This window comes from Syngnathoides biaculeatus, chromosome 15, assembly GCF_019802595.1.
Source record: "Syngnathoides biaculeatus isolate LvHL_M chromosome 15, ASM1980259v1, whole genome shotgun sequence".
Lineage (NCBI taxonomy): Eukaryota > Metazoa > Chordata > Actinopteri > Syngnathiformes > Syngnathidae > Syngnathoides > Syngnathoides biaculeatus.
Window position 1 is genome coordinate 2,672,299 of NC_084654.1, and position 13,645 is coordinate 2,685,943.

The window sequence follows — 13,645 nt, forward strand, 5'->3', positions numbered from 1 at the left end:
TCTATGATAGGATAGTACAGGACATGTATGATGGCAGCAGAACAATGGTGAGGTGTGCCTTTGGTGTGACAGAGGAATTTAAGGTGGAGGTGGGACTGCATCAGGGATCAGCTCTGAGCCCCTTCCTGTTTGCAGTGGTAATGGATAGGCTGACAGATGAGGTTAGACTGGAATCCCCTTGGACCATGATGTTCGCAGATGATATTGTCATATGCAGTGAAAGCAGGGAGCATGCAGAGGAACAATTGGAAAGATGGAGACATGCACTGGAAAGGAGAGGAATGAAGATTAGCCGAAGTAAAACAGAATATATGTGCGTGAATGAGAAAAGTAGAGGGGGAAGAGTGAGGCTACAGGGAGAAGAGATAGCGAGGGTGGATGACTTCAAATACTTGGGGTCAACAATACAGAGCAATGGAGAGTGTGGTGGAAGTGAAGAAGAAGAACGGGTCCAAGCAGGTGGAACAGCTGGCGAAAGGTGTCTGGTGTGTTATGTGACAGAAGAGTGTCTGCTAGGATGAAGGGCAAAGTTTACAAAACAGTGGTGAGGCCGGCCATGATGTACGGATTAGAGACAGTGGCACTGAAGAAACAACAGGAATCTGAACTGGAGGTGGCAGAAAGAAGATGTTGAGGTTCTCGCTCGGAGTGACCAGGTTGGATAGGATTAGAAATGAGCTCATTCGAGGGACAGCCAAAGCTGGATGTTTTGGAGACAAGATTCGAGAGAGCAGACTTCGATGGTTTGGACATGTTCAGAGGCGAGAGAGTGAGTATATTGGTAGAAGGATGCTGAGGATGGAGCTCCCAGGCAAAAGAGCGAGAGGAAGACCAAAGAGAAGGTTTATGGATGTGGTGAGGGAAGAAATGAGGGCAGTTGGGGTTAGAGAGGAAGATGCAGGAGATAGGCTAAGATGGCAAAAGATGACACGCTGTGGCGACCCCTAACGGGACAAGCCGAAAGGAAAAGAAGAAGAAGAAGAAGACTCTATGATAGGAAGCAGGTTAGAGTGCACTTAGCATCCCATTTGACTGGGTTTGTGCAGTCTCAAACCATGAACCCCCCAAGGTTATGTTATGTTTTTTTGCATCATAGACGTGAAAACTAATGTGCTCAGAGTGTGAGTCTGGGAACGTCAAGTGTCCAGGTACAGTGGGTTATCTTGCCAAGGAAACTGCTCTCTCGCGTACATGTTGCGGAGTCGGTGTACGTTGAAAGTCAAACCCATGGCATCCGACTGCCATCCGAACCCGAGTCAATGAAAGCTGTCGTCTGGAGTGCCATCCCCTCTGAACCTGAGGCGGTGCCGGGATTGAGTTGTCTTGAATGAGGTTGAGACTCACCGTAGTTGGGGTCCGTGGTGAGGCAGTGGCTTTTTTGACCTGGCCACAGACCACAGTGTGCCCCAAATGACAGCAGTCAAAGCTGAGCCCCTCTCCTCTCTTTGCCTGCCTCACGTTTTGGGGTCGCATAGTGAAACACTTCCCCCATGGATTTCACAAAGGACGTCCACAACCAGCATGTGTTTGCGTTGTGGCTCCTTTCCACTGTTGCCCACGCTTCCGGACGCATGGTGGAAAAGGACGAAGCAATCTTGGCTCTCTCTGAGGGGAAGGCAGCAGTCTGTAGCTCAAAGTGGAGCTCGCACTGCATTATGAAGACCTTAAGATTGACGGAGTCCCCTGAGAATTTCTCAGGGTGTAAGAGTAGCGAGCAGACGCACGCATGCGTGGTGGTGACCCACGAGGTGACTCTCTGCTACTGGCACCGAGCTGGTGAAGTCCCCGATACAGTAAGGTTAACTACCTGTCGCAATATGATGGCCTTCTGCTCCATCTGGTAGCCAAATCTCAGTTATTAAATCTTATTCATGTTGGGTGAGGCTAAGACCTTGTGCCTGGAAAGCCTTGCGCACCAGATCAGAGTAAGTTGGGTCCATGTCTTGGCCAGATCGTTCTGTCATGAGCAGAACTCGAGCAGAACTCGAGGTTGAACCTAAAGTGTATCAAAATCAGCAAGCTATAAAGCAAGGACAACCATGAAGCAAGGCCAATCATCTGACAAGTCAGTAATATGAGACAAGGTATTACGGGAATGTGACGAAAAAATTCAACGATCCTGCGAAGGACCAGACCGGTAATTGAAGTGAACAAGAAGTAGGTGGGCGTGCCTGCTCACTGGAATGTGCCCTTGAGGTTGAAGAAGGGGATGCTCATGCCAGTAGCTGTGAATGTGAGTGCAAATAATTGTTTATATGTGCCCTGCAATTGGCTGTTAACCAGTTAGTCGCATCATCTCTTGCCTAGACTGAGATGGAATAGCTTCCACCTTGCCCGAGACCCTACTGAGGATAAGCAGTACAAAAAAATGGATGGATGGTTTTTGCCTTGGAACTCTACTATGGATTAGATTTTTCTCAGTCTCCTCGTTATTGTTGAGTCATGGACACTGACCTTAATTGAGCCAAAAGCGCCCTGCGGTAGTTTAGATGTTGTCCTGGGTTCTTTTGTAACCTTCTAGATGAGTCGTCACTGTCCTCTTGGGGTAATTTTTGTTGGCCACCCACTGCTGAGAAGATTCACCACTCTTCCATGTTTTTTCTTTCTCTCTTTGAGGATGATGATGTCGCCTCACTGTGGTTCCATGGAATCCTAAAGCTTTATAATTGGGGTGGTAACTGTTTTCAGAAGATAAACGTTCTAAAATAGGGAAATGAAAAAAACATATAGCATTATTCACTTCAATGTCTACACGAAAAAATAAATATGAGCGGAGAGCGCGTCATCAATGCGCAAAGTTGCAGAAGTGTCATTCGACATCCAAGTGGTCACCATATTGGCTGCATCTCCTGTTCGTGACATCACCCAAGACATTCGCCATTGAAAAGCCTCGACTATGGGACACGCCCCTTCTGACACGGAAGCTCTTTTCGAAGAAGAGAACATCAACATCACACAACCGAGTGAAGTTACCGGGGCAATATTACCCAATTGTTTCGAGCCATTTTCAGAATATATGTGATCACGGCCAAACCGCCTCCTCGTCCGATCCACTTCCGCGGTGGAGATGAGACTTCGCGGCCCGGCGCCATGACGAGCCACCCCGGCCGACAAGGCCGAGCCTGCTGCCAGCCTTGTCGTGGCTCATTTTCATCACCGAGGTGGCTTATCATGGAGCCGAGCCAGACCGCTTTACAGCGTTGTCGTAGAATGTGACTGAGTGCTTCATTGCCAGCGGTATTGTTCATAACCGCCGCCGTCTGCAAGCTCTACATGGCAGCCTTCGCCGGCGAGCCGTCACGGAAGCCTGTGTGGGCGAGCCGACATGGCAGCCTTGGCGGGCAAGCTCGTCGCGGAACCCGTCCGATGTGCACATCGACGCATTTAGCCCCCCTGTCGTACATATGCGGATCTTTTGTTAAATTATGAGAGATGGATTACGTGGTCCGCCCCAAACTGAACAAATTATTTTTTGTATACACACTGTATACGCACCTACCTGTCATTTGGAACCCACAAAGCTCTCATCGTTTGTACCCATGCAATCCATTTTTCATGATGAACTGGGTCTCTTGCAAACTTATGAAGGGTAAATCCATCCTCCTGAGTGTTTAAGCAATGTCCAGCAATGCAATGAGCCGACATTTTGGCTCACACAAAGGAACAACGTGCTACCTTCCCGGAGGTAAAACTGATAGAACAAACGAGTCCACTTGAGGGCGGTCCTGCCATGTGCATCACTTTCTGCTTCTTCTCGAAAACAAATCCTAGAGAGGATTTTCATGGCGGGAATTACAAAAAGCTGTGCTTGTCAAAATCATGTTTTGTGGTGAAGAAACGCATGGGTCCATGTCGACTGCCATTTTTTTCATTAATAACATACTAAAAATCCTGCATTTCATGACAGTGGCACTTTAAGCTTGTGTGTTGTATCAATAGTTGCCAGTTCATTTAAAGGAGACTTCATTCGTCTGCATGAGTTTGTGTGTTTCTTGTTCTGTATGGCAATTTTTCTTTTTCTTTCTGCTTGTCCCATTTGGGGTCACCACAGCATGTCATCTTTTTCCATCTCAGCCTATCTCGTGCATCCTCCTCCCTAACACCCACTGTCCTCATGTCCTCCCTCACAACATCCACCATCCTTTACCTTGGTCTTCTTCTCGCTCTTTTCCCTGGCAGCTACATCCTCAGCACCCTTCTTCCAACATACTCACTCTCCCGCCTCTGAACATGTCCAAACCATCAAAGTCTGTTCTCTCTCACCTTGTCTCCAAAACATCCAACTTTGGCTGTTCCTCTAATGAGCTCATTTCTAATCCTATCCAACCTGTTCACACCATGCGAGAACCTCAGCATCTTCATTTCTGCGACCTCAAGTTCTGCTTCCTGTTGTTTCTTCAGGGCCTGTCTAATTCGTAGCTCACCACTGTTTTATAAACTTATATATAAGCCCTTCATCATGGCGGATAATCTTCTGTCACATAGAACAATCGAACATAGAACAGATTATTCTGTATGGCAATTAAATCATTAAATTCTTGATCTGCTCCCTTAGCATAATTGTCATTGCACTGGTCTATAACAGGAACGAGTAAGGGCACACTGTACAAGATGAACATAATGTGGGGCGTTGACGCACCCTTAAATGTTCTAAATGAAGAAGACTGCATATTGCACAACTGTGACTCTTGTAAGGAATTGTTCCCATTAACTGAATATTTCTTGTTCTTTGTTCTTGTTTTGTTTTTTTTTAAGTCTGTTTTGAATGCCGTAATAGGGAGGCGCCGACTGCCGGAGACAAATTCCTTGTGTGTTTTTACATACGTGGCCATTAAAGCTGATTCTAATTCTGAATTTGGTTTTCCTCATTGTCATGGCCAGTGTTCCTGTGCTACCACAGCCTAGTCTAGTTAAGATGATTTTGTCTGGTAGGAATAATTATGAATATGATTATCATAAATCTGCTTTCAATAAAGAAATGATTTGCTCTGCTTTAGATAACGTGCCAGCCGCTTAGCAGGAGATAGCGCAAGAACATCTAATCATCAGAACTGTTAGAACCAGGCACATCTGTTGTCTGTGAAAGAAATGATTACCACACATGTACTCAGCAGTCTTCCACACACGCACACCCACGGACACACACACACACACACACACACGAACAAACAAATACGCTTTGTTTCCAACAATGTTTTGCTCGCCCATCTCCTTTTTGTAAAATTCATGTAAATAAGGTCTGTTTTGAAACTAAATAAAGAGAGGTGCTCAGGAGAGGAAAATCAGAGAGTGCAATGGTGAATTGTACAAGACAGTTCCTCTCTCCTCGCGAACTGTGAAACTTGAAATGGTGTCTTTGCTTCCTTTTTTGTCCTGTTTAATGAATGTCTAATTGGTAAACTTGACAGTTATCCAACCTTGTTTTCATGTTTTTTGGATCTTGCCTTTTACCATGTTTTGTGCCTTTGCCTTTTTTTGACTACCTACATGTATAACGAATGACCTCTACCTGGACGAAAACCACCTTTGGAGTCTTGCATCTGGGTCATACCGCATGTCCCATGTTCGTGACAGAACGAACAGGATACCCAACAGGAAAAACCCAGCGTTGCTGGTCACACTGTAAGTCTGCCTCCCAGCGCACCTCGTCTGCCGAACAAGTCTCCCCTCTATTTTTGTCCTCTCCTTCCTTTTCACTTGCACCGCTCACATATTGTGATTATCACACCCAATCCAATCACCGCCATGTAAAATGAGACTCGGATTTTTGTGATTTTGAGGAGAACCTTGATCTATACAACCACCTGTCTAATTCTGACTCTGATATAGAGCTCGTGCACCTAGGTCTCTAAAATCACGTTACTGGCCATATTCCGGTCAAGTCCATTGAGATGAAATGAAAATATGTTTTATAGCACGACGCCCAGAGTTTTGCCCAAGACTGTTAAACATTTAGAAAGCGATAATAAACGAAGGGGCAGCACGGTGCCTCAGCTGGTAAAGCGTTGGCCTCATGGTTCTGAGGTCCATGGTTCAATCCCGGACCCACCTGTGTGGAGTTTGCATGTTCTCACCGTGCCTGCGTGGGTTTCCTCCGAACACTCCGGTTTCCTCCTACATTCAAAAAACCATGCAACATTAATTGGACACTGTAAATTGCCCCTAGGTGTGATTGTGAGTGCGGCTGTTTGTCTCAGTGTGCCCTGTGATTGGCTGGCAACCAGTTAAGGGTGCACCCCGCCTCCTGCCTATTGACAGCTGGGATAGGCTCCTGCACTCCCCATGACTCTTGTGAGGATAAGCAGTGAAGAAAATGGATGGATAGATGGATAATTAACGAAGGTACATGGAAAAATTAGAGACATTTGACAGAGAGGACCCATATTTAATGTCAAAGTTGATGTTTTTGCCGATAAGAAAGTGGACTGTTAACCCGCTTGTCTTGGACAACTGGATCTACACGTGTATCTGTTGAATAAGTCATCGAGATTTACACGGAAGAGTTTGAAAGCGTATAAAAGTCTGGACGCATAAAAATACGTTGCTGGATCTGTTCTCACTCAAGAATAAATCCCACATAGTGATGGAGCCACTCAGATTTTTTTCAATACAAATACCAATATTTAAATAAATGACCCCTGGTTTTACACAAACTCACATTCATTAACTATGATTGGGAAAACAAAAGAAAGACAGCGAGTCGTCTCTTCCGTACACGAAGTGTGTTTCGGCCTCAAGTTAAACTTCGGGTAACCTCTCCGTGACAGGCGTTTTTTTTTAAAATATGCATTGTTCTCAAAAGAGTCCAATGCGTATTTAAAAAAGCAAATAAACCGCTGGGACAGGCTTCAGCCCCCGTACACGGAAGCATGTTGCGGCCACATGTTAACCTACGTAAACCTCTGTGCGACAGACGTTTTATTTTCTTTTTTTAAATACGCATTGGACTCATTTGAGAAGAATGCATATTTAAAAACAAAACATCTGTCGAGGAGATGTTAACCAAAGTTTAACATGTTGCCGAAACACGCTTCCATGTACATTGGAGACGACTCCCTGTCGTATTTTTCTTAAAAAACGCATTGTTCTCAAATGAGCCAACTTGGCATTATAAATACTACTTGGGAATTTGAGATTGAGAAGAATAATTCCAACCTGAAATGAAGTGATCACTACTCAGTCACGTGTATTTGGTTGGGGACAATCCATCATCATTGCCAAAAGCCATCGATTTTTTCTCATCTCTTCAGCTGGTATTCTATAGAATGACCTCTTTGAATAACTGTCTCGTCGGACATTGTGAATATTTTGCTCCGGTTCAATGTCCCCCACACTGTCGAGCAGCTCTTTTTGACCGGCAATATGGTGACGTCACGTGCACGAGCTCTATATGCTGGTTTTCCTTCCCTATTTTTTTTTTTTAAGTCAAGTTGTGTCACCTCTCCCCATCTCTAACCCCCCGTGTGTCCAAACCTTTTCTGGTTCACCCGTTTGGGCAATATTCCGGACTCCTTCATGGTAGCTAGTGGAGGTGTCAAAATAGAGCTCAGCTTTATGCCTCTCACTTCATTTTAGTCAAAACTAGTAGGCATTCGAATATTTTTTTCCCTCTGGCAATTAACTCATTACATTCTTAATCTGCAAATTTACCATTTTTTGCCTTGTGCCATTGTTGGGACACTCATATTCTGCTCATCCAATCAATAACAGTATTAGTAATTTATTTTGTAGACTATTGCACCATTCGTCACTTTTACCTGTTCCTACTGGTCATTGCACTGATCTATTAGGGGAATCGCGAATAGGTACAAGTTTTACACAATGTGGGATGTTGACACTCTTACCTTGTACCTGTTTTGAAGAAACATTGGACAACTTGCACGACTTTTATAAGGAATAATTCCTATGAGCAGAAATGTTCTTGTTCTTCATTCTTGCTGCTTTGTTGTTCACACACTTGGCCAAATAAAGGTGATTCTCATTCTGATTCACTGTGGTCCTGAGTCAACGTGTTCCATACCACGCATGTTTTCCAGTTCACCCTCCCAAGTCCCTGTGCACTCTGCCTCATCAGTGCCTGACATGCAGTCAAATTGTGCTCATGCCTAGGGGGTGCCAGACCCCGGCTGCCTTGTGCTCATGCCTCGCCGGTAGCTGACCCTCAGCCACCACTCATCCATGTGTTGGTGGTACCTGAACCCCAGCTTCCTCTCGCTCATGCCGCAGCGGTGCCCAGCCACCTCTCATCCATGTCGCGGCGTTGCTAGAGCAGCACCAGTCGCCACCTCTCGCCAATGTCATGGTGGTGCTCAACCAGCAGCCGCCACCTCTTCCCCATGCCTCAGCGGTGCTCGACTAACAGCAGCTAGTGCTTCTTGCCCATGCCTATAAGGTGCAAGACCAGCAAGATCCCCCCCCCCCCTCGCCCATGTCTCAGTAGTGTTCAACCAGCAGCCACCGCCTCAGCTCTGTTTGACCAGAGGAAGCAGATGTCTCTCGACCAACCATCGGCGGTGCTCGACCAGCGGCAGCTGGCATCTGTTGCCCACAGCTCGGCGGTCCTTGACCAGCAACCACTTCTTCTTGCCCTCGCCCATGCGTTGTTAGCTGCTGAATATGGGCTAAGATTGGAAGGCTGTGGGAAATGATGTAAAAAATGTAAGGTTAAGGACAAAGTTTTGTGCATTGCACAAGGGAATGTAGTAGTAGTAATAGTAGTCAGGATGCAGATTTGTATCTTTCAAACAACTATTCATCCATCCATTTTCTTATCTGCTTATACTCACAAGGGTCGTGGGCAGTGCTGGAGCCTATACCACCTGTCAACGCGCTGGAAGCAGGGTACACACTGAACTGGTTTCCAGGCAATTGCAGGGCACAAGGAGACAAACAGCTGCACTAACACCTAGAGGCAATTTAGAGTGTCCAATTAATGTTGCATGTTTTTGGAATGTGGGAGGAAACCGGAGTGCCCGTAGAAAACCCACGCAGGCACAGGAAAACATGCAAACTCCACACAGGCAGGTCCGGGATCGAACCTGGGTTCTCAGAGCTGTGAGGCCAACGCTTTCCAGCTGAATCACCATGCCGCCCTCAAACAACTTTTGGAGTAGTTTATTATTTTATTGACTGCAGTGTCTTTAGTGCATGTAAACATATTGAGTATATCACACAAGTATAAAATTACAGTCAGTAAATCTAGAGCTGTATACTAGCCAAAAAATTGTTTCAGTGAAGAATGTATTTTAATTGACCTTTTGTGTTTAGTGTCAACAATGAATGAGCATTCCATTCCATTGATTCATTTGGGAGTTTCCTTTGTCTGACTTGAATGACTTAGTAAAATTTATTCTCTTTAGACAGAGACTAGTTTTCCATGTCTGTTTTGTTCCAAAGGTTGTACAATTTTAAAAATAAATGGTAGATAGGAAGCAGCAACATACTTCAGATGGAAAAAATACAGCTGTCAAGGCATTAACCAAAAGTGCTTTCAAACAAAAATACCGTTCAAAAAAACGAGACCCGATTTTGTTTGTTGTTTTAACTTAACGATTGTTTTTTTCTATTGCCGTGAAAACTGGTACAGTAAGTTTGACAACTCAGAAACTGGCCGATGGCCATATGAGCTAAGGTAATTATTAGGCTTGGCTTGTTTTTGTCCTCAACATTGACAACACCCATTGCTGCCATGTGTTTTCTTTACCATTTGTGTTAGCATCAGCTATCATCAGAAATTACACTTATACTTGGCATTAGTATCATATTTATTTTTTAACTTTAAATTATTTATTTGAAGTGTTCTTTTCCAGGGTGGAATGACTATAGATTATTTATTTTTTTTTTTTACCAAAAATGGGGGTACAAATTTGACTCAATGTCTTGTAACCTGAAAGGTCTCGCCTGAGTATTTTTTTTTCTGATCAATGACTGCAGCTCTTTGTTTCTCATGCCAGCATAAAAATCATTTGTTTGACAGCACACAATGGATGACTAATATTTAGAAGAATGGGAGAGTCCAAGGAATTGTACAGTGTTGGAACAGAGACAAGTGTCATTTAAGTAATCTCTCGTTTTTCGCAGTTAATGGGGACCAGAACCCCCTGTGAAATGTGAAAAAATGCAAAGTAGAACCCCCTCCGCCGCCTTCATCCACCGCTCACCGCCCACACACACCCCGGTAATTTTCATGTATGTGTATCTGGGTACCAGAGTCTCGCAAGCTAGCTCCCAGGTTCATGGGTCCATTCCCCATCACCAAAGTAATTAATCCGGTCGCTGTCTCATTGAAGCTCCCCAGGTCTATGAGAGTCCATCCCACGTTCCACATGAGCCTGGTCAGGGCTGCTCGCCCTTCGCCATTAGTCACTCCGGCCTACCCCCCTCCCCGTATGGTTGATGGAGCCCCGGTGTACTCGATGCGTCGGCTCCTGTTGTCCCGCCGTACAGGGAGGGGGTCCAGTACTTCGAGGACTGGGAGGGATACGGCCCAGAAGAGCGTTCGGATCGCGTCCCGGTTCGTGGCAGATCCTAAGCTCATTAGGGTCTTCCATGCATCCCACCCTGGTACGCCTGGGCCGTCTAGGGCCGGCCGTTAAAGTGTGTGTGTGTCTGGGGGGGAGGGGGTGGGTGGTACTGTCATGATCCTGCCGGTCGTAGCCCTGGCTGTGGAGGTCCTCCAACACACCGGCAGTCATCAGGAGGTGCACACCTGTGCCTCATTCCCAGTAATTACCTGCAGTATTTATAGGACCCAGCGGATGGTCTGGGTTTGCCAGATCATTGCCATTGATGCCTCGTTCCTGCACTTCTTCGACTCTGATCTAGACTCCGGTGTACTGACCCCTGCCTGTCTCTGACCTGCCCCGTAAGCCAGACATCATTATCGCTGCTGCTCTCGTGGACTGCCTGCCTGGTTACTAATTTTGGACTGAATAAAGCTATTTCCCAAACTGCCACCACGTTTCCTGAGTCGTGCATTTGGGTCCAACTCTGCGTTCTGGTCATGACACATTGGAGTGACTGAAAGAGTGAAATGGTCTGTGACTGAGACTTTCTGAGGCTCTTCACCTTTGATACTGAAGACGACAACTTTTGTGGTTTGAGTGAACAGGAGGATGAATGAAAACAATTTTCTATGTTTGAGACGTCGTACTGCAGTGTTAAAGACAGGAATGTAAATCAACATTTAGAAAGTCTTTCTGTGTGAATATCTAATTATAAATAAATAAATAAAGTCAGGTGCGGCTCATGTATGTATAAAAAAAAAAGAAAAGACAATGCTACACAGAGGGAGCGTGGCTTATTTTCCGGTGTACGGTTTCATCTGGAAAATACGGTAACTTTCTGGGCAACATAACAATTTGCTGCCTGCTTGCAAGCCCTATTAAATGTATGTGCGCTTACCTCATGCTCCCCTTGAATGAGCAACCCAAACAACATGTGTGGTAACCAATCTCCTACCGTGATGCCTGGGAGTAGATCAACCTGTAAAATCATATACAGTTCATCGCTTAAAGACAGTTATTCTGTTGGCAAATATACCAGATAAAAGTCTGCCTAGGGTAGATTTTTGAAGTTATTTGATATTATGCCATTTTGATGTTTTATTTGCATAAAAAACAACAGTAATAACCCAACAGGTCAGTCAGTTTTTGGATTAAATCTAAATTATCTAATAATCTATTTAAGCAGACTCCCAGGACATGGGAAAGTTGAGTGAGCTGTGTGAAGAGAAAAAAAATGACTAAATGCCCAGAATGTAGATGGTTATTATTATTACTAATACAAATCTCATTTCAAGAAATGGAAAAGTCCCAATATTTCTGTTTCATCAGAAATATTTTTTAAACACATAAATGTATCCCAATGTTGACACTATGTAATGGTCTGCCCATTATTCCAGGATCCACCACACAGAGCTGAACCTTGCACAAGTATTATACCCTTGAAATAATTATTAAACATAATACTAGCTGCACTACATCTTTTTCTTCTTTTTCTTTTGGCTTGTCTCGTTAGGGGTCGCCACAGCGTGTCATATTTTTCCATTTAAGCCTATCTCATGCATCTCCCTCTCTAACACCCACTGTCCTCATGTCTTCCCGCACAACATCCATCAACCTTCTCTTTGGTCTTCCTCTCGCGCTTTTGCCTGGCAGCTCCATCCTCAGCACCCCTCTACCAACGTACTCACTCTCTCGCCTCTGAACATGTCCAAACTATCAAACTCTGCTCTCGCTCACCTTGTCTCCAAAACAACCAAGTTTGGCTGTCCTTCTAATAAGCTCATTTCTAATCCTATCCAACCTGTTCACTCCAAGCGGAAACCTCAGCATCTTCATGTCTGCTCCCTCAAGTTCTGCTTCCTCTTGTTTCTTCAGGGCCACAGTCTCTAATCCGAACGTCATGGCCGGCCTCATCACTGCTTTATAACTTTGCCCTTCATCCTAGCAGAGACTCTTCTGTCGCATAGAACACCAGACACCTTCCGCCAACTGTTCCACCCCGTTTGGAGTCGTTTCTTCACTTACTTAGCACACTCTCCATTGGTCCTTCTGCACTGCATAATAGCCACCAAATACTTTGATAGTTTCTTTCAACTAGTATCCGATATATACAGTGCCATGAAAAGTATATATGCTGATCGCATTTTTTTTCTTGCATTGTTTCTCCACTTTATATTTTAAGATCCTTAAACAAACGTACAAAAAATGTGTAATACCATACAAAGACAAATTCAGTAAACTGGTAAAAAGTGTTTTCATTAGTAAAAACAGAAAAGAACTCCCTATTCCTGTTTGAAAAAGTAACCTCCTCCCCCTTTCTCACGATCCATCGAGATGGAGGAGGACCCAAATGCGGGACTCCGGAGGCGCAGAAGCATTTTGGGAAAAGTGTTTATTTGTTCCAAGGTCGGGGATCAAGTAGACAGTCAAGTGCAGCAGCGGCAGTCAGGACGTCGGGCGTAGAGAGCAGATCTGCGGGCAGCCAGGAGTCGGTACAAGGAAGATCGATCAAAGAAGGCAGGAGTGTCAAAGGAGTCAGGCCTACGGGGTTGGTCGGAGAGCGGGCGGAGGTCGGTACACACGGGTTTACGATCAGAGATACGGGAGTGCAGGAACGGGGCATGAGTTGCGACGATCTGGCCAAGACCAGTCGTCCCCTGGGTCCTATATATACCGGAGTCAATCAGCGAGTATGAGGGGCAGGTGTGCGCCTCCTAATCAGTGCGACTATGCGGGAACCCACACAGCCCGGGCTGGACCGGCAGAACCATGACACCCTTGTTAAATCATTAATTAACTGTTGCTCATATTTTTTACAGCAAATCTGAGTTGCATTTTATTTTTACTTTGGTTATGTTTATTTGATAATTATGTTTGTTTGACTATCTTAAACATTGAAGTTGGGAAGTTGTGCAAAAAATAATCATTTGAGAATAGAACGAATATTCTTTCACTACACTGTATGTGAGGTGGAATGGACAAATTCTCCTCCTGCTATTTTTTTGGCAAATTCCATTTTTTTAATCGCTATATCTACATTCCTACCCACTCCTATGGATATGAGCTGTTGGTCGTGATCTAAATAAGATTATATATCGAGTTTTCTCTACTCAGTGTTTGGGATGTCGATCAGAAAGAGG